The following is a 25,450-nucleotide window of genomic DNA, read 5'->3' as shown; positions in this document are numbered from 1 at the left end:
TTCGTCTAATGCATACCCCATCAGTGCAGCAATGCTTATTCAATACCGCCAGCAGATGGAGACACTGGGGGATAATTTTCTAAGGATTTATACTGATTTTTCCTGTCTGAATTTGTCGCACAGAAAGTTGCAGGCCAAATATGTGTGACATTTCTGCGACTTTAGCTTCTAGAGCATTTTTACAACATTATACATAGGTGCTGAATACATAAAAAGCGACTGTTCAGCGACAGACAAGTCGCATCGGCTGAAAGTAGGCCAGAATGTCAGTCCATGTTGGAGCAGGTTTAGATACAGTCTAAAGCATAGATCTCAAAGTCTGTGCACAGAATTTAGCAAGGGCCTCGCACCTTCTGATGCATCAGGTAGGTGCACTATAGCATAGCCTAACCCTCTGTACTTTGGTCTATATTGATGCGGGACATAGACAGCCAGCTGATGACCAATCCATTAGTGCAATGGATGGCTGGAAGCATTTGTCTTTGCCTTTGCAATACCACAGAAGCAATGCATGGTCAATGTACAGCAATGACACACCTGTGTGAACAGCCAGGAGACCCCCCCATGTTATGTTACATAGTTACATAGTTAGTACGGTCGAAAAAAGACATATGTCCATCAAGTTCAACCAGGGAATTAAGGGGTAGGGGTGTGGCGCGATATTGGGGAAGGGATGAGATTTTATATTTCTTCATAAGCATTAATCTTATTTTGTCAATTAGGAACATTCAGCACCCACCCGCTATCAAGGCAGCTGCCTATCATGTCATGCCCTACCTGCACAGGTGTGCTGGCTACTCAAATGATCCAATTAAGGAGGCCATTTAGTCAGCAGCAGCAGAAGTCCTGTGCCTGGACGCTCCAACAGCGGCCAGACACAAGCAGAAGCAGCAGAAGCAGCAGCAGCACCACCTTTTGTTTTTTGGCTGCAGCAGCAGCAGCAGCAGCAGCAGCAAGGCCCACAGGGCTGGCTAGCTGGCTAGCCAGCAAGCAGGTAGCAATGAAAGTAGGAATCTTTCTTTTTAACCCTGTAAGGGGGTGGTGCACTGTACCCGAAGATACTGCCATATCGGGTCAATGCATAGGGCGACGGAAGCAAGCTTCGAAATCGGCCCCCGTTCTCAAAAATCCATTTAATATATGGTCCCCAGATAGGGGACGTATCAGATATTAAACTGATAAGAACAGATACTACACTTGATCTTAGCCAAAAGGCCGAGAAGCGATAACCGTGAAAGGGGCGGGCCCAACAAGGTCCCCTTCATGGGCACTATCACTGCTTGCTGTCAGGGAGGCTGCCAGACAATTTTCCATGCACACTCTGGGCTGGGGGGCAGTCAACCACCAGTACACACAGCAGAACCTAAACCCATACCATTATTGCTAAGCAGCAAGACAGGGGCCCATTGCACTCCCACGGGGCCTTTTTAAATGCAATCCATAACCCGGATTTGCCAGGAACCCTTCTTACTCCTCCTACTTGCATGTGACACTGGGCTTAGGATCTGCATAGGAAACACACACACAAGCACACACCTACCTTTGTTGCCTGCAGATGCCTCCTTGGCTGTCCCCAAACGGTATCAAACCAACACCCACGGGAAGCTGTAAGCATAGAGGACATGCCTGCACCCCATTGGACTTACCTGTGTGGGTTAAATCCGGGTTATTTGACAACCTATGGCGGTGATGGTTCTGCTCAGGCAGAGCAGTGCTGATGCTCCTCATAAAGCTGTCGCTGCTGTGAAGGTTCTAGGTGACATCACAATCCCTATGGTTACATACACAACAAAGCTGGGTTGTTGTTGTTTACACTCTGCAAGGCCTGTGGAAGTGAGTGACATCATAGCACTGTAGTTCTGAGGGTTCTAGATGGATGCAACAATCTCCTGTTGCTTCTATGAAGGCCATAATAGACGACATCACCAAACAGCTCCATAGTCACATACACAGCAAAGGAGAGATGTTGTTTACACCTAGTGATGTCAGTGGTATTGAGTGACATCACAGCACAGTGCTAAGGCTCCTGGGCCTGGACACAGCAGCGGCTGCAATATCTCAACGGAGAATACGTTTATATATATGTGTGTGTGTGCGCGTATATATATATATATATATATATATATATATATATATATATATTTCTCCGCCGAAATCACTTTTAAACCCATTTCCACCTTTTTTTCCCTTCTCTTCCTCTTACTTTTTTTTCACGTTTTTTTACGTTTTTCTCCTTTTCGCCTCTTTTCTGGGCGTATTATTCTTCTTTTTCTTCTTTTTTTTCGTCTAATGCATACCCCATCAGTGCAGCAATGCTTATTCAATACCGCCAGCAGATGGAGACACTGGGGGATAATTTTCTAAGGATTTATACTGATTTTTCCTGTCTGAATTTGTCGCACAGAAAGTTGCAGGCCAAATATGTGTGACATTTCTGCGACTTTAGCTTCTAGAGCATTTTTACAACATTATACATAGGTGCTGAATACATAAAAAGCGACTGTTCAGCGACAGACAAGTCGCATCGGCTGAAAGTAGGCCAGAATGTCAGTCCATGTTGGAGCAGGTTTAGATACAGTCTAAAGCATAGATCTCAAAGTCTGTGCACAGAATTTAGCAAGGGCCTCGCACCTTCTGATGCATCAGGTAGGTGCACTATAGCATAGCCTAACCCTCTGTACTTTGGTCTATATTGATGCGGGACATAGACAGCCAGCTGATGACCAATCCATTAGTGCAATGGATGGCTGGAAGCATTTGTCTTTGCCTTTGCAATACCACAGAAGCAATGCATGGTCAATGTACAGCAATGACACACCTGTGTGAACAGCCAGGAGACCCCCCCATGTTATGTTACATAGTTACATAGTTAGTACGGTCGAAAAAAGACATATGTCCATCAAGTTCAACCAGGGAATTAAGGGGTAGGGGTGTGGCGCGATATTGGGGAAGGGATGAGATTTTATATTTCTTCATAAGCATTAATCTTATTTTGTCAATTAGGAACATTCAGCACCCACCCGCTATCAAGGCAGCTGCCTATCATGTCATGCCCTACCTGCACAGGTGTGCTGGCTACTCAAATGATCCAATTAAGGAGGCCATTTAGTCAGCAGCAGCAGAAGTCCTGTGCCTGGACGCTCCAACAGCGGCCAGACACAAGCAGAAGCAGCAGAAGCAGCAGCAGCACCACCTTTTGTTTTTTGGCTGCAGCAGCAGCAGCAGCAGCAGCAAGGCCCACAGGGCTGGCTAGCTGGCTAGCCAGCAAGCAGGTAGCAATGAAAGTAGGAATCTTTCTTTTTAACCCTGTAAGGGGGTGGTGCACTGTACCCGAAGATACTGCCATATCGGGTCAATGCATAGGGCGACGGAAGCAAGCTTCGAAATCGGCCCCCGTTCTCAAAAATCCATTTAATATATGGTCCCCAGATAGGGGACGTATCAGATATTAAACTGATAAGAACAGATACTACACTTGATCTTAGCCAAAAGGCCGAGAAGCGATAACCGTGAAAGGGGCGGGCCCAACAAGGTCCCCTTCATGGGCACTATCACTGCTTGCTGTCAGGGAGGCTGCCAGACAATTTTCCATGCACACTCTGGGCTGGGGGGCAGTCAACCACCAGTACACACAGCAGAACCTAAACCCATACCATTATTGCTAAGCAGCAAGACAGGGGCCCATTGCACTCCCACGGGGCCTTTTTAAATGCAATCCATAACCCGGATTTGCCAGGAACCCTTCTTACTCCTCCTACTTGCATGTGACACTGGGCTTAGGATCTGCATAGGAAACACACACACAAGCACACACCTACCTTTGTTGCCTGCAGATGCCTCCTTGGCTGTCCCCAAACGGTATCAAACCAACACCCACGGGAAGCTGTAAGCATAGAGGACATGCCTGCACCCCATTGGACTTACCTGTGTGGGTTAAATCCGGGTTATTTGACAACCTATGGCGGTGATGGTTCTGCTCAGGCAGAGCAGTGCTGATGCTCCTCATAAAGCTGTCGCTGCTGTGAAGGTTCTAGGTGACATCACAATCCCTATGGTTACATACACACAACAAAGCTGGGTTGTTGTTGTTTACACTCTGCAAGGCCTGTGGAAGTGAGTGACATCATAGCACTGTAGTTCTGAGGGTTCTAGATGGATGCAACAATCTCCTGTTGCTTCTATGAAGGCCATAATAGACGACATCACCAAACAGCTCCATAGTCACATACACAGCAAAGGAGAGATGTTGTTTACACCTAGTGATGTCAGTGGTATTGAGTGACATCACAGCACAGTGCTAAGGCTCCTGGGCCTGGACACAGCAGCGGCTGCAATATCTCAACGGAGAATACGTTTATATATATGTGTGTGTGTGCGCGTATATATATATATATATATATATATATATATATATATATATATATATTTCTCCGCCGAAATCACTTTTAAACCCATTTCCACCTTTTTTTCCCTTCTCTTCCTCTTACTTTTTTTTCACGTTTTTTTACGTTTTTCTCCTTTTCGCCTCTTTTCTGGGCGTATTATTCTTCTTTTTCTTCTTTTTTTTCGTCTAATGCATACCCCATCAGTGCAGCAATGCTTATTCAATACCGCCAGCAGATGGAGACACTGGGGGATAATTTTCTAAGGATTTATACTGATTTTTCCTGTCTGAATTTGTCGCACAGAAAGTTGCAGGCCAAATATGTGTGACATTTCTGCGACTTTAGCTTCTAGAGCATTTTTACAACATTATACATAGGTGCTGAATACATAAAAAGCGACTGTTCAGCGACAGACAAGTCGCATCGGCTGAAAGTAGGCCAGAATGTCAGTCCATGTTGGAGCAGGTTTAGATACAGTCTAAAGCATAGATCTCAAAGTCTGTGCACAGAATTTAGCAAGGGCCTCGCACCTTCTGATGCATCAGGTAGGTGCACTATAGCATAGCCTAACCCTCTGTACTTTGGTCTATATTGATGCGGGACATAGACAGCCAGCTGATGACCAATCCATTAGTGCAATGGATGGCTGGAAGCATTTGTCTTTGCCTTTGCAATACCACAGAAGCAATGCATGGTCAATGTACAGCAATGACACACCTGTGTGAACAGCCAGGAGACCCCCCCATGTTATGTTACATAGTTACATAGTTAGTACGGTCGAAAAAAGACATATGTCCATCAAGTTCAACCAGGGAATTAAGGGGTAGGGGTGTGGCGCGATATTGGGGAAGGGATGAGATTTTATATTTCTTCATAAGCATTAATCTTATTTTGTCAATTAGGAACATTCAGCACCCACCCGCTATCAAGGCAGCTGCCTATCATGTCATGCCCTACCTGCACAGGTGTGCTGGCTACTCAAATGATCCAATTAAGGAGGCCATTTAGTCAGCAGCAGCAGAAGTCCTGTGCCTGGACGCTCCAACAGCGGCCAGACACAAGCAGAAGCAGCAGAAGCAGCAGCAGCACCACCTTTTGTTTTTTGGCTGCAGCAGCAGCAGCAGCAGCAGCAGCAAGGCCCACAGGGCTGGCTAGCTGGCTAGCCAGCAAGCAGGTAGCAATGAAAGTAAGAATCTTTCTTTTTAACCCTGTAAGGGGGTGGTGCACTGTACCCGAAGATACTGCCATATCGGGTCAATGCATAGGGCGACGGAAGCAAGCTTCGAAATCGGCCCCCGTTCTCAAAAATCCATTTAATATATGGTCCCCAGATAGGGGACGTATCAGATATTAAACTGATAAGAACAGATACTACACTTGATCTTAGCCAAAAGGCCGAGAAGCGATAACCGTGAAAGGGGCGGGCCCAACAAGGTCCCCTTCATGGGCACTATCACTGCTTGCTGTCAGGGAGGCTGCCAGACAATTTTCCATGCACACTCTGGGCTGGGGGGCAGTCAACCACCAGTACACACAGCAGAACCTAAACCCATACCATTATTGCTAAGCAGCAAGACAGGGGCCCATTGCACTCCCACGGGGCCTTTTTAAATGCAATCCATAACCCGGATTTGCCAGGAACCCTTCTTACTCCTCCTACTTGCATGTGACACTGGGCTTAGGATCTGCATAGGAAACACACACACAAGCACACACCTACCTTTGTTGCCTGCAGATGCCTCCTTGGCTGTCCCCAAACGGTATCAAACCAACACCCACGGGAAGCTGTAAGCATAGAGGACATGCCTGCACCCCATTGGACTTACCTGTGTGGGTTAAATCCGGGTTATTTGACAACCTATGGCGGTGATGGTTCTGCTCAGGCAGAGCAGTGCTGATGCTCCTCATAAAGCTGTCGCTGCTGTGAAGGTTCTAGGTGACATCACAATCCCTATGGTTACATACACAACAAAGCTGGGTTGTTGTTGTTTACACTCTGCAAGGCCTGTTGAAGTGATTGACATTATAGCACTGTAGTTCTGAGGGTTCTAGATGGATGCAACAATCTCCTGTTGCTTCTATGAAGGCCATAATAGACGACATCACCAAACAGCTCCATAGTCACATACACAGCAAAGGAGAGATGTTGTTTACACCTAGTGATGTCAGTGGTATTGAGTGACATCACAGCACAGTGCTAAGGCTCCTGGGCCTGGACACAGCAGCGGCTGCAATATCTCAACGGAGAATACGTTTATATATATGTGTGTGTGTGCGCGTATATATATATATATATATATATATATATATATATATATATATTTCTCCGCCGAAATCACTTTTAAACCCATTTCCACCTTTTTTTCCCTTCTCTTCCTCTTACTTTTTTTTCACGTTTTTTTACGTTTTTCTCCTTTTCGCCTCTTTTCTGGGCGTATTATTCTTCTTTTTCTTCTTTTTTTTCGTCTAATGCATACCCCATCAGTGCAGCAATGCTTATTCAATACCGCCAGCAGATGGAGACACTGGGGGATAATTTTCTAAGGATTTATACTGATTTTTCCTGTCTGAATTTGTCGCACAGAAAGTTGCAGGCCAAATATGTGTGACATTTCTGCGACTTTAGCTTCTAGAGCATTTTTACAACATTATACATAGGTGCTGAATACATAAAAAGCGACTGTTCAGCGACAGACAAGTCGCATCGGCTGAAAGTAGGCCAGAATGTCAGTCCATGTTGGAGCAGGTTTAGATACAGTCTAAAGCATAGATCTCAAAGTCTGTGCACAGAATTTAGCAAGGGCCTCGCACCTTCTGATGCATCAGGTAGGTGCACTATAGCATAGCCTAACCCTCTGTACTTTGGTCTATATTGATGCGGGACATAGACAGCCAGCTGATGACCAATCCATTAGTGCAATGGATGGCTGGAAGCATTTGTCTTTGCCTTTGCAATACCACAGAAGCAATGCATGGTCAATGTACAGCAATGACACACCTGTGTGAACAGCCAGGAGACCCCCCCATGTTATGTTACATAGTTACATAGTTAGTACGGTCGAAAAAAGACATATGTCCATCAAGTTCAACCAGGGAATTAAGGGGTAGGGGTGTGGCGCGATATTGGGGAAGGGATGAGATTTTATATTTCTTCATAAGCATTAATCTTATTTTGTCAATTAGGAACATTCAGCACCCACCCGCTATCAAGGCAGCTGCCTATCATGTCATGCCCTACCTGCACAGGTGTGCTGGCTACTCAAATGATCCAATTAAGGAGGCCATTTAGTCAGCAGCAGCAGAAGTCCTGTGCCTGGACGCTCCAACAGCGGCCAGACACAAGCAGAAGCAGCAGAAGCAGCAGCAGCACCACCTTTTGTTTTTTGGCTGCAGCAGCAGCAGCAGCAGCAGCAGCAAGGCCCACAGGGCTGGCTAGCTGGCTAGCCAGCAAGCAGGTAGCAATGAAAGTAGGAATCTTTCTTTTTAACCCTGTAAGGGGGTGGTGCACTGTACCCGAAGATACTGCCATATCGGGTCAATGCATAGGGCGACGGAAGCAAGCTTCGAAATCGGCCCCCGTTCTCAAAAATCCATTTAATATATGGTCCCCAGATAGGGGACGTATCAGATATTAAACTGATAAGAACAGATACTACACTTGATCTTAGCCAAAAGGCCGAGAAGCGATAACCGTGAAAGGGGCGGGCCCAACAAGGTCCCCTTCATGGGCACTATCACTGCTTGCTGTCAGGGAGGCTGCCAGACAATTTTCCATGCACACTCTGGGCTGGGGGGCAGTCAACCACCAGTACACACAGCAGAACCTAAACCCATACCATTATTGCTAAGCAGCAAGACAGGGGCCCATTGCACTCCCACGGGGCCTTTTTAAATGCAATCCATAACCCGGATTTGCCAGGAACCCTTCTTACTCCTCCTACTTGCATGTGACACTGGGCTTAGGATCTGCATAGGAAACACACACACAAGCACACACCTACCTTTGTTGCCTGCAGATGCCTCCTTGGCTGTCCCCAAACGGTATCAAACCAACACCCACGGGAAGCTGTAAGCATAGAGGACATGCCTGCACCCCATTGGACTTACCTGTGTGGGTTAAATCCGGGTTATTTGACAACCTATGGCGGTGATGGTTCTGCTCAGGCAGAGCAGTGCTGATGCTCCTCATAAAGCTGTCGCTGCTGTGAAGGTTCTAGGTGACATCACAATCCCTATGGTTACATACACAACAAAGCTGGGTTGTTGTTGTTTACACTCTGCAAGGCCTGTGGAAGTGAGTGACATCATAGCACTGTAGTTCTGAGGGTTCTAGATGGATGCAACAATCTCCTGTTGCTTCTATGAAGGCCATAATAGACGACATCACCAAACAGCTCCATAGTCACATACACAGCAAAGGAGAGATGTTGTTTACACCTAGTGATGTCAGTGGTATTGAGTGACATCACAGCACAGTGCTAAGGCTCCTGGGCCTGGACACAGCAGCGGCTGCAATATCTCAACGGAGAATACGTTTATATATATGTGTGTGTGTGCGCGTATATATATATATATATATATATATATATATATATATATATATTCTCCGCCGAAATCACTTTTAAACCCATTTCCACCTTTTTTTCCCTTCTCTTCCTCTTACTTTTTTTTCACGTTTTTTTACGTTTTTCTCCTTTTCGCCTCTTTTCTGGGCGTATTATTCTTCTTTTTCTTCTTTTTTTTCGTCTAATGCATACCCCATCAGTGCAGCAATGCTTATTCAATACCGCCAGCAGATGGAGACACTGGGGGATAATTTTCTAAGGATTTATACTGATTTTTCCTGTCTGAATTTGTCGCACAGAAAGTTGCAGGCCAAATATGTGTGACATTTCTGCGACTTTAGCTTCTAGAGCATTTTTACAACATTATACATAGGTGCTGAATACATAAAAAGCGACTGTTCAGCGACAGACAAGTCGCATCGGCTGAAAGTAGGCCAGAATGTCAGTCCATGTTGGAGCAGGTTTAGATACAGTCTAAAGCATAGATCTCAAAGTCTGTGCACAGAATTTAGCAAGGGCCTCGCACCTTCTGATGCATCAGGTAGGTGCACTATAGCATAGCCTAACCCTCTGTACTTTGGTCTATATTGATGCGGGACATAGACAGCCAGCTGATGACCAATCCATTAGTGCAATGGATGGCTGGAAGCATTTGTCTTTGCCTTTGCAATACCACAGAAGCAATGCATGGTCAATGTACAGCAATGACACACCTGTGTGTGAACAGCCAGGAGACCCCCCCATGTTATGTTACATAGTTACATAGTTAGTACGGTCGAAAAAAGACATATGTCCATCAAGTTCAACCAGGGAATTAAGGGGTAGGGGTGTGGCGCGATATTGGGGAAGGGATGAGATTTTATATTTCTTCATAAGCATTAATCTTATTTTGTCAATTAGGAACATTCAGCACCCACCCGCTATCAAGGCAGCTGCCTATCATGTCATGCCCTACCTGCACAGGTGTGCTGGCTACTCAAATGATCCAATTAAGGAGGCCATTTAGTCAGCAGCAGCAGAAGTCCTGTGCCTGGACGCTCCAACAGCGGCCAGACACAAGCAGAAGCAGCAGAAGCAGCAGCAGCACCACCTTTTGTTTTTTGGCTGCAGCAGCAGCAGCAGCAGCAGCAGCAGCAAGGCCCACAGGGCTGGCTAGCTGGCTAGCCAGCAAGCAGGTAGCAATGAAAGTAGGAATCTTTCTTTTTAACCCTGTAAGGGGGTGGTGCACTGTACCCGAAGATACTGCCATATCGGGTCAATGCATAGGGCGACGGAAGCAAGCTTCGAAATCGGCCCCCGTTCTCAAAAATCCATTTAATATATGGTCCCCAGATAGGGGACGTATCAGATATTAAACTGATAAGAACAGATACTACACTTGATCTTAGCCAAAAGGCCGAGAAGCGATAACCGTGAAAGGGGCGGGCCCAACAAGGTCCCCTTCATGGGCACTATCACTGCTTGCTGTCAGGGAGGCTGCCAGACAATTTTCCATGCACACTCTGGGCTGGGGGGCAGTCAACCACCAGTACACACAGCAGAACCTAAACCCATACCATTATTGCTAAGCAGCAAGACAGGGGCCCATTGCACTCCCACGGGGCCTTTTTAAATGCAATCCATAACCCGGATTTGCCAGGAACCCTTCTTACTCCTCCTACTTGCATGTGACACTGGGCTTAGGATCTGCATAGGAAACACACACACAAGCACACACCTACCTTTGTTGCCTGCAGATGCCTCCTTGGCTGTCCCCAAACGGTATCAAACCAACACCCACGGGAAGCTGTAAGCATAGAGGACATGCCTGCACCCCATTGGACTTACCTGTGTGGGTTAAATCCGGGTTATTTGACAACCTATGGCGGTGATGGTTCTGCTCAGGCAGAGCAGTGCTGATGCTCCTCATAAAGCTGTCGCTGCTGTGAAGGTTCTAGGTGACATCACAATCCCTATGGTTACATACACAACAAAGCTGGGTTGTTGTTGTTTACACTCTGCAAGGCCTGTGGAAGTGAGTGACATCATAGCACTGTAGTTCTGAGGGTTCTAGATGGATGCAACAATCTCCTGTTGCTTCTATGAAGGCCATAATAGACGACATCACCAAACAGCTCCATAGTCACATACACAGCAAAGGAGAGATGTTGTTTACACCTAGTGATGTCAGTGGTATTGAGTGACATCACAGCACAGTGCTAAGGCTCCTGGGCCTGGACACAGCAGCGGCTGCAATATCTCAACGGAGAATACGTTTATATATATGTGTGTGTGTGCGCGTATATATATATATATATATATATATATATATATATATATATATATTTCTCCGCCGAAATCACTTTTAAACCCATTTCCACCTTTTTTTCCCTTCTCTTCCTCTTACTTTTTTTTCACGTTTTTTTACGTTTTTCTCCTTTTCGCCTCTTTTCTGGGCGTATTATTCTTCTTTTTCTTCTTTTTTTTCGTCTAATGCATACCCCATCAGTGCAGCAATGCTTATTCAATACCGCCAGCAGATGGAGACACTGGGGGATAATTTTCTAAGGATTTATACTGATTTTTCCTGTCTGAATTTGTCGCACAGAAAGTTGCAGGCCAAATATGTGTGACATTTCTGCGACTTTAGCTTCTAGAGCATTTTTACAACATTATACATAGGTGCTGAATACATAAAAAGCGACTGTTCAGCGACAGACAAGTCGCATCGGCTGAAAGTAGGCCAGAATGTCAGTCCATGTTGGAGCAGGTTTAGATACAGTCTAAAGCATAGATCTCAAAGTCTGTGCACAGAATTTAGCAAGGGCCTCGCACCTTCTGATGCATCAGGTAGGTGCACTATAGCATAGCCTAACCCTCTGTACTTTGGTCTATATTGATGCGGGACATAGACAGCCAGCTGATGACCAATCCATTAGTGCAATGGATGGCTGGAAGCATTTGTCTTTGCCTTTGCAATACCACAGAAGCAATGCATGGTCAATGTACAGCAATGACACACCTGTGTGAACAGCCAGGAGACCCCCCCATGTTATGTTACATAGTTACATAGTTAGTACGGTCGAAAAAAGACATATGTCCATCAAGTTCAACCAGGGAATTAAGGGGTAGGGGTGTGGCGCGATATTGGGGAAGGGATGAGATTTTATATTTCTTCATAAGCATTAATCTTATTTTGTCAATTAGGAACATTCAGCACCCACCCGCTATCAAGGCAGCTGCCTATCATGTCATGCCCTACCTGCACAGGTGTGCTGGCTACTCAAATGATCCAATTAAGGAGGCCATTTAGTCAGCAGCAGCAGAAGTCCTGTGCCTGGACGCTCCAACAGCGGCCAGACACAAGCAGAAGCAGCAGAAGCAGCAGCAGCACCACCTTTTGTTTTTTGGCTGCAGCAGCAGCAGCAGCAGCAAGGCCCACAGGGCTGGCTAGCTGGCTAGCCAGCAAGCAGGTAGCAATGAAAGTAGGAATCTTTCTTTTTAACCCTGTAAGGGGGTGGTGCACTGTACCCGAAGATACTGCCATATCGGGTCAATGCATAGGGCGACGGAAGCAAGCTTCGAAATCGGCCCCCGTTCTCAAAAATCCATTTAATATATGGTCCCCAGATAGGGGACGTATCAGATATTAAACTGATAAGAACAGATACTACACTTGATCTTAGCCAAAAGGCCGAGAAGCGATAACCGTGAAAGGGGCGGGCCCAACAAGGTCCCCTTCATGGGCACTATCACTGCTTGCTGTCAGGGAGGCTGCCAGACAATTTTCCATGCACACTCTGGGCTGGGGGGCAGTCAACCACCAGTACACACAGCAGAACCTAAACCCATACCATTATTGCTAAGCAGCAAGACAGGGGCCCATTGCACTCCCACGGGGCCTTTTTAAATGCAATCCATAACCCGGATTTGCCAGGAACCCTTCTTACTCCTCCTACTTGCATGTGACACTGGGCTTAGGATCTGCATAGGAAACACACACACAAGCACACACCTACCTTTGTTGCCTGCAGATGCCTCCTTGGCTGTCCCCAAACGGTATCAAACCAACACCCACGGGAAGCTGTAAGCATAGAGGACATGCCTGCACCCCATTGGACTTACCTGTGTGGGTTAAATCCGGGTTATTTGACAACCTATGGCGGTGATGGTTCTGCTCAGGCAGAGCAGTGCTGATGCTCCTCATAAAGCTGTCGCTGCTGTGAAAAGGTTCTAGGTGACATCACAATCCCTATGGTTACATACACAACAAAGCTGGGTTGTTGTTGTTTACACTCTGCAAGGCCTGTGGAAGTGAGTGACATCATAGCACTGTAGTTCTGAGGGTTCTAGATGGATGCAACAATCTCCTGTTGCTTCTATGAAGGCCATAATAGACGACATCACCAAACAGCTCCATAGTCACATACACAGCAAAGGAGAGATGTTGTTTACACCTAGTGATGTCAGTGGTATTGAGTGACATCACAGCACAGTGCTAAGGCTCCTGGGCCTGGACACAGCAGCGGCTGCAATATCTCAACGGAGAATACGTTTATATATATGTGTGTGTGTGCGCGTATATATATATATATATATATATATATATATATATATATATATTTCTCCGCCGAAATCACTTTTAAACCCATTTCCACCTTTTTTTCCCTTCTCTTCCTCTTACTTTTTTTTCACGTTTTTTTACGTTTTTCTCCTTTTCGCCTCTTTTCTGGGCGTATTATTCTTCTTTTTCTTCTTTTTTTTCGTCTAATGCATACCCCATCAGTGCAGCAATGCTTATTCAATACCGCCAGCAGATGGAGACACTGGGGGATAATTTTCTAAGGATTTATACTGATTTTTCCTGTCTGAATTTGTCGCACAGAAAGTTGCAGGCCAAATATGTGTGACATTTCTGCGACTTTAGCTTCTAGAGCATTTTTACAACATTATACATAGGTGCTGAATACATAAAAAGCGACTGTTCAGCGACAGACAAGTCGCATCGGCTGAAAGTAGGCCAGAATGTCAGTCCATGTTGGAGCAGGTTTAGATACAGTCTAAAGCATAGATCTCAAAGTCTGTGCACAGAATTTAGCAAGGGCCTCGCACCTTCTGATGCATCAGGTAGGTGCACTATAGCATAGCCTAACCCTCTGTACTTTGGTCTATATTGATGCGGGACATAGACAGCCAGCTGATGACCAATCCATTAGTGCAATGGATGGCTGGAAGCATTTGTCTTTGCCTTTGCAATACCACAGAAGCAATGCATGGTCAATGTACAGCAATGACACACCTGTGTGAACAGCCAGGAGACCCCCCCATGTTATGTTACATAGTTACATAGTTAGTACGGTCGAAAAAAGACATATGTCCATCAAGTTCAACCAGGGAATTAAGGGGTAGGGGTGTGGCGCGATATTGGGGAAGGGATGAGATTTTATATTTCTTCATAAGCATTAATCTTATTTTGTCAATTAGGAACATTCAGCACCCACCCGCTATCAAGGCAGCTGCCTATCATGTCATGCCCTACCTGCACAGGTGTGCTGGCTACTCAAATGATCCAATTAAGGAGGCCATTTAGTCAGCAGCAGCAGAAGTCCTGTGCCTGGACGCTCCAACAGCGGCCAGACACAAGCAGAAGCAGCAGAAGCAGCAGCAGCACCACCTTTTGTTTTTTGGCTGCAGCAGCAGCAGCAGCAGCAGCAGCAAGGCCCACAGGGCTGGCTAGCTGGCTAGCCAGCAAGCAGGTAGCAATGAAAGTAGGAATCTTTCTTTTTAACCCTGTAAGGGGGTGGTGCACTGTACCCGAAGATACTGCCATATCGGGTCAATGCATAGGGCGACGGAAGCAAGCTTCGAAATCGGCCCCCGTTCTCAAAAATCCATTTAATATATGGTCCCCAGATAGGGGACGTATCAGATATTAAACTGATAAGAACAGATACTACACTTGATCTTAGCCAAAAGGCCGAGAAGCGATAACCGTGAAAGGGGCGGGCCCAACAAGGTCCCCTTCATGGGCACTATCACTGCTTGCTGTCAGGGAGGCTGCCAGACAATTTTCCATGCACACTCTGGGCTGGGGGGCAGTCAACCACCAGTACACACAGCAGAACCTAAACCCATACCATTATTGCTAAGCAGCAAGACAGGGGCCCATTGCACTCCCACGGGGCCTTTTTAAATGCAATCCATAACCCGGATTTGCCAGGAACCCTTCTTACTCCTCCTACTTGCATGTGACACTGGGCTTAGGATCTGCATAGGAAACACACACACAAGCACACACCTACCTTTGTTGCCTGCAGATGCCTCCTTGGCTGTCCCCAAACGGTATCAAACCAACACCCACGGGAAGCTGTAAGCATAGAGGACATGCCTGCACCCCATTGGACTTACCTGTGTGGGTTAAATCCGGGTTATTTGACAACCTATGGCGGTGATGGTTCTGCTCAGGCAGAGCAGTGCTGATGCTCCTCATAAAGCTGTCGCTGCTGTGAAGGTTCTAGGTGACATCACAATCCCTATGGTTACATACACAACAAAGCTGGGTTGTTGTTGTTTACACTCTGCAAGGCCTGTGGAAGTGAGTGACATCATAGCACTGTAGTTCTGAGGGTTCTAGATGGATGCAACAATCTCCTGTTGCTTCTATGAAGGCCATAATAGACGACATCACCAAACAGCTCCATAGTCACATACACAGCAAAGGAGAGATGTTGTTTACACCTAGTGATGTCAGTGGTATTGAGTGACATCACAGCACAGTGCTAAGGCTCCTGGGCCTGGACACAGCAGCGGCTGCAATATCTCAACGGAGAATACGTTTATATATATGTGTGTGTGTGCGCGTATATATATATATATATATATATATATATATATATATATATATTTCTCCGCCGAAATCACTTTTAAACCCATTTCCACCTTTTTTTCCCTTCTCTTCCTCTTACTTTTTTTTCACGTTTTTTTACGTTTTTCTCCTTTTCGCCTCTTTTCTGGGGCGTATTATTCTTCTTTTTCTTCTTTTTTTTCGTCTAATGCATACCCCATCAGTGCAGCAATGCTTATTCAATACCGCCAGCAGATGGAGACACTGGGGGATAATTTTCTAAGGATTTATACTGATTTTTCCTGTCTGAATTTGTCGCACAGAAAGTTGCAGGCCAAATATGTGTGACATTTCTGCGACTTTAGCTTCTAGAGCATTTTTACAACATTATACATAGGTGCTGAATACATAAAAAGCGACTGTTCAGCGACAGACAAGTCGCATCGGCTGAAAGTAGGCCAGAATGTCAGTCCATGTTGGAGCAGGTTTAGATACAGTCTAAAGCATAGATCTCAAAGTCTGTGCACAGAATTTAGCAAGGGCCTCGCACCTTCTGATGCATCAGGTAGGTGCACTATAGCATAGCCTAACCCTCTGTACTTTGGTCTATATTGATGCGGGACATAGACAGCCAGCTGATGACCAATCCATTAGTGCAATGGATGGCTGGAAGCATTTGTCTTTGCCTTTGCAATACCACAGAAGCAATGCATGGTCAATGTACAGCAATGACACACCTGTGTGAACAGCCAGGAGACCCCCCCATGTTATGTTACATAGTTACATAGTTAGTACGGTCGAAAAAAGACATATGTCCATCAAGTTCAACCAGGGAATTAAGGGGTAGGGGTGTGGCGCGATATTGGGGAAGGGATGAGATTTTATATTTCTTCATAAGCATTAATCTTATTTTGTCAATTAGGAACATTCAGCACCCACCCGCTATCAAGGCAGCTGCCTATCATGTCATGCCCTACCTGCACAGGTGTGCTGGCTACTCAAATGATCCAATTAAGGAGGCCATTTAGTCAGCAGCAGCAGAAGTCCTGTGCCTGGACGCTCCAACAGCGGCCAGACACAAGCAGAAGCAGCAGAAGCAGCAGCAGCACCACCTTTTGTTTTTTGGCTGCAGCAGCAGCAGCAGCAGCAGCAGCAAGGCCCACAGGGCTGGCTAGCTGGCTAGCCAGCAAGCAGGTAGCAATGAAAGTAGGAATCTTTCTTTTTAACCCTGTAAGGGGGTGGTGCACTGTACCCGAAGATACTGCCATATCGGGTCAATGCATAGGGCGACGGAAGCAAGCTTCGAAATCGGCCCCCGTTCTCAAAAATCCATTTAATATATGGTCCCCAGATAGGGGACGTATCAGATATTAAACTGATAAGAACAGATACTACACTTGATCTTAGCCAAAAGGCCGAGAAGCGATAACCGTGAAAGGGGCGGGCCCAACAAGGTCCCCTTCATGGGCACTATCACTGCTTGCTGTCAGGGAGGCTGCCAGACAATTTCCATGCACACTCTGGGCTGGGGGGCAGTCAACCACCAGTACACACAGCAGAACCTAAACCCATACCATTATTGCTAAGCAGCAAGACAGGGGCCCATTGCACTCCCACGGGGCCTTTTTAAATGCAATCCATAACCCGGATTTGCCAGGAACCCTTCTTACTCCTCCTACTTGCATGTGACACTGGGCTTAGGATCTGCATAGGAAACACACACACAAGCACACACCTACCTTTGTTGCCTGCAGATGCCTCCTTGGCTGTCCCCAAACGGTATCAAACCAACACCCACGGGAAGCTGTAAGCATAGAGGACATGCCTGCACCCCATTGGACTTACCTGTGTGGGTTAAATCCGGGTTATTTGACAACCTATGGCGGTGATGGTTCTGCTCAGGCAGAGCAGTGCTGATGCTCCTCATAAAGCTGTCGCTGCTGTGAAGGTTCTAGGTGACATCACAATCCCTATGGTTACATACACAACAAAGCTGGGTTGTTGTTGTTTACACTCTGCAAGGCCTGTGGAAGTGAGTGACATCATAGCACTGTAGTTCTGAGGGTTCTAGATGGATGCAACAATCTCCTGTTGCTTCTATGAAGGCCATAATAGACGACATCACCAAACAGCTCCATAGTCACATACACAGCAAAGGAGAGATGTTGTTTACACCTAGTGATGTCAGTGGTATTGAGTGACATCACAGCACAGTGCTAAGGCTCCTGGGCCTGGACACAGCAGCGGCTGCAATATCTCAACGGAGAATACGTTTATATATATGTGTGTGTGTGCGCGTATATATATATATATATATATATATATATATATATATATATATATTTCTCCGCCGAAATCACTTTTAAACCCATTTCCACCTTTTTTTCCCTTCTCTTCCTCTTACTTTTTTTTCACGTTTTTTTACGTTTTTCTCCTTTTCGCCTCTTTTCTGGGCGTATTATTCTTCTTTTTCTTCTTTTTTTTCGTCTAATGCATACCCCATCAGTGCAGCAATGCTTATTCAATACCGCCAGCAGATGGAGACACTGGGGGATAATTTTCTAAGGATTTATACTGATTTTTCCTGTCTGAATTTGTCGCACAGAAAGTTGCAGGCCAAATATGTGTGACATTTCTGCGACTTTAGCTTCTAGAGCATTTTTACAACATTATACATAGGTGCTGAATACATAAAAAGCGACTGTTCAGCGACAGACAAGTCGCATCGGCTGAAAGTAGGCCAGAATGTCAGTCCATGTTGGAGCAGGTTTAGATACAGTCTAAAGCATAGATCTCAAAGTCTGTGCACAGAATTTAGCAAGGGCCTCGCACCTTCTGATGCATCAGGTAGGTGCACTATAGCATAGCCTAACCCTCTGTACTTTGGTCTATATTGATGCGGGACATAGACAGCCAGCTGATGACCAATCCATTAGTGCAATGGATGGCTGGAAGCATTTGTCTTTGCCTTTGCAATACCACAGAAGCAATGCATGGTCAATGTACAGCAATGACACACCTGTGTGAACAGCCAGGAGACCCCCCCATGTTATGTTACATAGTTACATAGTTAGTACGGTCGAAAAAAAAAACATTTGTCCATCAAGTTCAACCAGGGAATTAAGGGGTAGGGGTGTGGCGCGATATTGGGGAAGGGATGAGATTTTATATTTCTTCATAAGCATTAATCTTATTTTGTCAATTAGGAACATTCAGCACCCACCCGCTATCAAGGCAGCTGCCTATCATGTCATGCCCTACCTGCACAGGTGTGCTGGCTACTCAAATGATCCAATTAAGGAGGCCATTTAGTCAGCAGCAGCAGAAGTCCTGTGCCTGGACGCTCCAACAGCGGCCAGACACAAGCAGAAGCAGCAGAAGCAGCAGCAGCACCACCTTTTGTTTTTTGGCTGCAGCAGCAGCAGCAGCAGCAGCAGCAAGGCCCACAGGGCTGGCTAGCTGGCTAGCCAGCAAGCAGGTAGCAATGAAAGTAGGAATCTTTCTTTTTAACCCTGTAAGGGGGTGGTGCACTGTACCCGAAGATACTGCCATATCGGGTCAATGCATAGGGCGACGGAAGCAAGCTTCGAAATCGGCCCCCGTTCTCAAAAATCCATTTAATATATGGTCCCCAGATAGGGGACGTATCAGATATTAAACTGATAAGAACAGATACTACACTTGATCTTAGCCAAAAGGCCGAGAAGCGATAACCGTGAAAGGGGCGGGCCCAACAAGGTCCCCTTCATGGGCACTATCACTGCTTGCTGTCAGGGAGGCTGCCAGACAATTTTCCATGCACACTCTGGGCTGGGGGGCAGTCAACCACCAGTACACACAGCAGAACCTAAACCCATACCATTATTGCTAAGCAGCAAGACAGGGGCCCATTGCACTCCCACGGGGCCTTTTTAAATGCAATCCATAACCCGGATTTGCCAGGAACCCTTCTTACTCCTCCTACTTGCATGTGACACTGGGCTTAGGATCTGCATAGGAAACACACACACAAGCACACACCTACCTTTGTTGCCTGCAGATGCCTCCTTGGCTGTCCCCAAACGGTATCAAACCAACACCCACGGGAAGCTGTAAGCATAGAGGACATGCCTGCACCCCATTGGACTTACCTGTGTGGGTTAAATCCGGGTTATTTGACAACCTATGGCGGTGATGGTTCTGCTCAGGCAGAGCAGTGCTGATGCTCCTCATAAAGCTGTCGCTGCTGTGAAGGTTCTAGGTGACATCACAATCCCTATGGTTACATACACAACAAAGCTGGGTTGTTGTTGTTTACACTCTGCAAGGCCTGTGGAAGTGAGTGACATCATAGCACTGTAGTTCTGAGGGTTCTAGATGGATGCAACAATCTCCTGTTGCTTCTATGAAGGCCATAATAGACGACATCACCAAACAGCTCCATAGTCACATACACAGCAAAGGAGAGATGTTGTTTACACCTAGTGATGTCAGTGGTATTGAGTGACATCACAGCACAGTGCTAAGGCTCCTGGGCCTGGACACAGCAGCGGCTGCAATATCTCAACGGAGAATACGTTTATATATATGTGTGTGTGTGCGCGTATATATATATATATATATATATATATATATATATATATATATATATTCTCCGCCGAAATCACTTTTAAACCCATTTCCACCTTTTTTTCCCTTCTCTTCCTCTTACTTTTTTTTCACGTTTTTTTACGTTTTTCTCCTTTTCGCCTCTTTTCTGGGCGTATTATTCTTCTTTTTCTTCTTTTTTTTCGTCTAATGCATACCCCATCAGTGCAGCAATGCTTATTCAATACCGCCAGCAGATGGAGACACTGGGGGATAATTTTCTAAGGATTTATACTGATTTTTCCTGTCTGAATTTGTCGCACAGAAAGTTGCAGGCCAAATATGTGTGACATTTCTGCGACTTTAGCTTCTAGAGCATTTTTACAACATTATACATAGGTGCTGAATACATAAAAAGCGACTGTTCAGCGACAGACAAGTCGCATCGGCTGAAAGTAGGCCAGAATGTCAGTCCATGTTGGAGCAGGTTTAGATACAGTCTAAAGCATAGATCTCAAAGTCTGTGCACAGAATTTAGCAAGGGCCTCGCACCTTCTGATGCATCAGGTAGGTGCACTATAGCATAGCCTAACCCTCTGTACTTTGGTCTATATTGATGCGGGACATAGACAGCCAGCTGATGACCAATCCATTAGTGCAATGGATGGCTGGAAGCATTTGTCTTTGCCTTTGCAATACCACAGAAGCAATGCATGGTCAATGTACAGCAATGACACACCTGTGTGAACAGCCAGGAGACCCCCCCATGTTATGTTACATAGTTACATAGTTAGTACGGTCGAAAAAAGACATATGTCCATCAAGTTCAACCAGGGAATTAAGGGGTAGGGGTGTGGCGCGATATTGGGGAAGGGATGAGATTTTATATTTCTTCATAAGCATTAATCTTATTTTGTCAATTAGGAACATTCAGCACCCACCCGCTATCAAGGCAGCTGCCTATCATGTCATGCCCTACCTGCACAGGTGTGCTGGCTACTCAAATGATCCAATTAAGGAGGCCATTTAGTCAGCAGCAGCAGAAGTCCTGTGCCTGGACGCTCCAACAGCGGCCAGACACAAGCAGAAGCAGCAGAAGCAGCAGCAGCACCACCTTTTGTTTTTTGGCTGCAGCAGCAGCAGCAGCAGCAAGGCCCACAGGGCTGGCTAGCTGGCTAGCCAGCAAGCAGGTAGCAATGAAAGTAGGAATCTTTCTTTTTAACCCTGTAAGGGGGTGGTGCACTGTACCCGAAGATACTGCCATATCGGGTCAATGCATAGGGCGACGGAAGCAAGCTTCGAAATCGGCCCCCGTTCTCAAAAATCCATTTAATATATGGTCCCCAGATAGGGGACGTATCAGATATTAAACTGATAAGAACAGATACTACACTTGATCTTAGCCAAAAGGCCGAGAAGCGATAACCGTGAAAGGGGCGGGCCCAACAAGGTCCCCTTCATGGGCACTATCACTGCTTGCTGTCAGGGAGGCTGCCAGACAATTTTCCATGCACACTCTGGGCTGGGGGGCAGTCAACCACCAGTACACACAGCAGAACCTAAACCCATACCATTATTGCTAAGCAGCAAGACAGGGGCCCATTGCACTCCCACGGGGCCTTTTTAAATGCAATCCATAACCCGGATTTGCCAGGAACCCTTCTTACTCCTCCTACTTGCATGTGACACTGGGCTTAGGATCTGCATAGGAAACACACACACAAGCACACACCTACCTTTGTTGCCTGCAGATGCCTCCTTGGCTGTCCCCAAACGGTATCAAACCAACACCCACGGGAAGCTGTAAGCATAGAGGACATGCCTGCACCCCATTGGACTTACCTGTGTGGGTTAAATCCGGGTTATTTGACAACCTATGGCGGTGATGGTTCTGCTCAGGCAGAGCAGTGCTGATGCTCCTCATAAAGCTGTCGCTGCTGTGAAGGTTCTAGGTGACATCACAATCCCTATGGTTACATACACAACAAAGCTGGGTTGTTGTTGTTTACACTCTGCAAGGCCTGTGGAAGTGAGTGACATCATAGCACTGTAGTTCTGAGGGTTCTAGATGGATGCAACAATCTCCTGTTGCTTCTATGAAGGCCATAATAGACGACATCACCAAACAGCTCCATAGTCACATACACAGCAAAGGAGAGATGTTGTTTACACCTAGTGATGTCAGTGGTATTGAGTGACATCACAGCACAGTGCTAAGGCTCCTGGGCCTGGACACAGCAGCGGCTGCAATATCTCAACGGAGAATACGTTTATATATATGTGTGTGTGTGCGCGTATATATATATATATATATATATATATATATATATATATATATATTTCTCCGCCGAAATCACTTTTAAACCCATTTCCACCTTTTTTTCCCTTCTCTTCCTCTTACTTTTTTTTCACGTTTTTTTACGTTTTTCTCCTTTTCGCCTCTTTTCTGGGCGTATTATTCTTCTTTTTCTTCTTTTTTTTCGTCTAATGCATACCCCATCAGTGCAGCAATGCTTATTCAATACCGCCAGCAGATGGAGACACTGGGGGATAATTTTCTAAGGATTTATACTGATTTTTCCTGTCTGAATTTGTCGCACAGAAAGTTGCAGGCCAAATATGTGTGACATTTCTGCGACTTTAGCTTCTAGAGCATTTTTACAACATTATACATAGGTGCTGAATACATAAAAAGCGACTGTTCAGCGACAGACAAGTCGCATCGGCTGAAAGTAGGCCAGAATGTCAGTCCATGTTGGAGCAGGTTTAGATACAGTCTAAAGCATAGATCTCAAAGTCTGTGCACAGAATTTAGCAAGGGCCTCGCACCTTCTGATGCATCAGGTAGGTGCACTATAGCATAGCCTAACCCTCTGTACTTTGGTCTATATTGATGCGGGACATAGACAGCCAGCTGATGACCAATCCATTAGTGCAATGGATGGCTGGAAGCATTTGTCTTTGCCTTTGCAATACCACAGAAGCAATGCATGGTCAATGTACAGCAATGACACACCTGTGTGAACAGCCAGGAGACCCCCCCATGTTATGTTACATAGTTACATAGTTAGTACGGTCGAAAAAAGACATATGTCCATCAAGTTCAACCAGGGAATTAAGGGGTAGGGGTGTGGCGCGATATTGGGGAAGGGATGAGATTTTATATTTCTTCATAAGCATTAATCTTATTTTGTCAATTAGGAACATTCAGCACCCACCCGCTATCAAGGCAGCTGCCTATCATGTCATGCCCTACCTGCACAGGTGTGCTGGCTACTCAAATGATCCAATTAAGGAGGCCATTTAGTCAGCAGCAGCAGAAGTCCTGTGCCTGGACGCTCCAACAGCGGCCAGACACAAGCAGAAGCAGCAGAAGCAGCAGCAGCACCACCTTTTGTTTTTTGGCTGCAGCAGCAGCAGCAGCAGCAGCAGCAAGGCCCACAGGGCTGGCTAGCTGGCTAGCCAGCAAGCAGGTAGCAATGAAAGTAGGAATCTTTCTTTTTAACCCTGTAAGGGGGTGGTGCACTGTACCCGAAGATACTGCCATATCGGGTCAATGCATAGGGCGACGGAAGCAAGCTTCGAAATCGGCCCCCGTTCTCAAAAATCCATTTAATATATGGTCCCCAGATAGGGGACGTATCAGATATTAAACTGATAAGAACAGATACTACACTTGATCTTAGCCAAAAGGCCGAGAAGCGATAACCGTGAAAGGGGCGGGCCCAACAAGGTCCCCTTCATGGGCACTATCACTGCTTGCTGTCAGGGAGGCTGCCAGACAATTTTCCATGCACACTCTGGGCTGGGGGGCAGTCAACCACCAGTACACACAGCAGAACCTAAACCCATACCATTATTGCTAAGCAGCAAGACAGGGGCCCATTGCACTCCCACGGGGCCTTTTTAAATGCAATCCATAACCCGGATTTGCCAGGAACCCTTCTTACTCCTCCTACTTGCATGTGACACTGGGCTTAGGATCTGCATAGGAAACACACACACAAGCACACACCTACCTTTGTTGCCTGCAGATGCCTCCTTGGCTGTCCCCAAACGGTATCAAACCAACACCCACGGGAAGCTGTAAGCATAGAGGACATGCCTGCACCCCATTGGACTTACCTGTGTGGGTTAAATCCGGGTTATTTGACAACCTATGGCGGTGATGGTTCTGCTCAGGCAGAGCAGTGCTGATGCTCCTCATAAAGCTGTCGCTGCTGTGAAGGTTCTAGGTGACATCACAATCCCTATGGTTACATACACAACAAAGCTGGGTTGTTGTTGTTTACACTCTGCAAGGCCTGTGGAAGTGAGTGACATCATAGCACTGTAGTTCTGAGGGTTCTAGATGGATGCAACAATCTCCTGTTGCTTCTATGAAGGCCATAATAGACGACATCACCAAACAGCTCCATAGTCACATACACAGCAAAGGAGAGATGTTGTTTACACCTAGTGATGTCAGTGGTATTGAGTGACATCACAGCACAGTGCTAAGGCTCCTGGGCCTGGACACAGCAGCGGCTGCAATATCTCAACGGAGAATACGTTTATATATATGTGTGTGTGTGCGCGTATATATATATATATATATATATATATATATATATATATATATTCTCCGCCGAAATCACTTTTAAACCCATTTCCACCTTTTTTTCCCTTCTCTTCCTCTTACTTTTTTTTCACGTTTTTTTACGTTTTTCTCCTTTTCGCCTCTTTTCTGGGCGTATTATTCTTCTTTTTCTTCTTTTTTTTCGTCTAATGCATACCCCATCAGTGCAGCAATGCTTATTCAATACCGCCAGCAGATGGAGACACTGGGGGATAATTTTCTAAGGATTTATACTGATTTTTCCTGTCTGAATTTGTCGCACAGAAAGTTGCAGGCCAAATATGTGTGACATTTCTGCGACTTTAGCTTCTAGAGCATTTTTACAACATTATACATAGGTGCTGAATACATAAAAAGCGACTGTTCAGCGACAGACAAGTCGCATCGGCTGAAAGTAGGCCAGAATGTCAGTCCATGTTGGAGCAGGTTTAGATACAGTCTAAAGCATAGATCTCAAAGTCTGTGCACAGAATTTAGCAAGGGCCTCGCACCT

At 46.0% G+C, this 25,450-nt stretch overlaps 11 non-coding genes across 11 annotated transcripts; all 11 read right to left on the bottom strand.

Annotated features, from left to right (window-relative positions):
- Window positions 1-1,036: 1,036 nt before the first annotated feature.
- LOC130332024 (U2 spliceosomal RNA) lies at window positions 1,037-1,227 on the bottom strand. Its single transcript, XR_008874788.1, has one exon. It is a non-coding gene; the product is annotated as a U2 spliceosomal RNA (small nuclear RNA).
- A 2,087-nt stretch (window positions 1,228-3,314) lies between these two features.
- Window positions 3,315-3,505, bottom strand: LOC130332022 (U2 spliceosomal RNA). Its single transcript, XR_008874787.1, has one exon. It is a non-coding gene; the product is annotated as a U2 spliceosomal RNA (small nuclear RNA).
- A 2,096-nt stretch (window positions 3,506-5,601) lies between these two features.
- Window positions 5,602-5,792, bottom strand: LOC130332021 (U2 spliceosomal RNA). The gene has a single exon (XR_008874786.1). It is a non-coding gene; the product is annotated as a U2 spliceosomal RNA (small nuclear RNA).
- Window positions 5,793-7,882: 2,090 nt separating this feature from the next.
- Window positions 7,883-8,073, bottom strand: LOC130332020 (U2 spliceosomal RNA). Its single transcript, XR_008874785.1, has one exon. It is a non-coding gene; the product is annotated as a U2 spliceosomal RNA (small nuclear RNA).
- A 2,094-nt stretch (window positions 8,074-10,167) lies between these two features.
- On the bottom strand, window positions 10,168-10,358 carry LOC130332019 (U2 spliceosomal RNA). The gene has a single exon (XR_008874784.1). It is a non-coding gene; the product is annotated as a U2 spliceosomal RNA (small nuclear RNA).
- Window positions 10,359-12,444: 2,086 nt separating this feature from the next.
- LOC130332016 (U2 spliceosomal RNA) lies at window positions 12,445-12,635 on the bottom strand. Its single transcript, XR_008874782.1, has one exon. It is a non-coding gene; the product is annotated as a U2 spliceosomal RNA (small nuclear RNA).
- A 2,092-nt stretch (window positions 12,636-14,727) lies between these two features.
- Window positions 14,728-14,918, bottom strand: LOC130332015 (U2 spliceosomal RNA). Its single transcript, XR_008874781.1, has one exon. It is a non-coding gene; the product is annotated as a U2 spliceosomal RNA (small nuclear RNA).
- A 2,091-nt stretch (window positions 14,919-17,009) lies between these two features.
- On the bottom strand, window positions 17,010-17,200 carry LOC130332014 (U2 spliceosomal RNA). The gene has a single exon (XR_008874780.1). It is a non-coding gene; the product is annotated as a U2 spliceosomal RNA (small nuclear RNA).
- A 2,093-nt stretch (window positions 17,201-19,293) lies between these two features.
- LOC130332013 (U2 spliceosomal RNA) lies at window positions 19,294-19,484 on the bottom strand. Its single transcript, XR_008874779.1, has one exon. It is a non-coding gene; the product is annotated as a U2 spliceosomal RNA (small nuclear RNA).
- A 2,087-nt stretch (window positions 19,485-21,571) lies between these two features.
- Window positions 21,572-21,762, bottom strand: LOC130332012 (U2 spliceosomal RNA). Its single transcript, XR_008874778.1, has one exon. It is a non-coding gene; the product is annotated as a U2 spliceosomal RNA (small nuclear RNA).
- A 2,092-nt stretch (window positions 21,763-23,854) lies between these two features.
- LOC130332010 (U2 spliceosomal RNA) lies at window positions 23,855-24,045 on the bottom strand. The gene has a single exon (XR_008874777.1). It is a non-coding gene; the product is annotated as a U2 spliceosomal RNA (small nuclear RNA).
- Between the last annotated feature and the right edge of the window lie 1,405 nt (window positions 24,046-25,450).

This window comes from Hyla sarda, unplaced genomic scaffold (assembly GCF_029499605.1).
Source record: "Hyla sarda isolate aHylSar1 unplaced genomic scaffold, aHylSar1.hap1 scaffold_360, whole genome shotgun sequence".
Classification (NCBI taxonomy): domain Eukaryota; kingdom Metazoa; phylum Chordata; class Amphibia; order Anura; family Hylidae; genus Hyla; species Hyla sarda.
The sequence above is the reverse complement of the archived record's forward strand: the minus strand, read 5'-3'. Positions and strand labels throughout refer to the sequence as shown.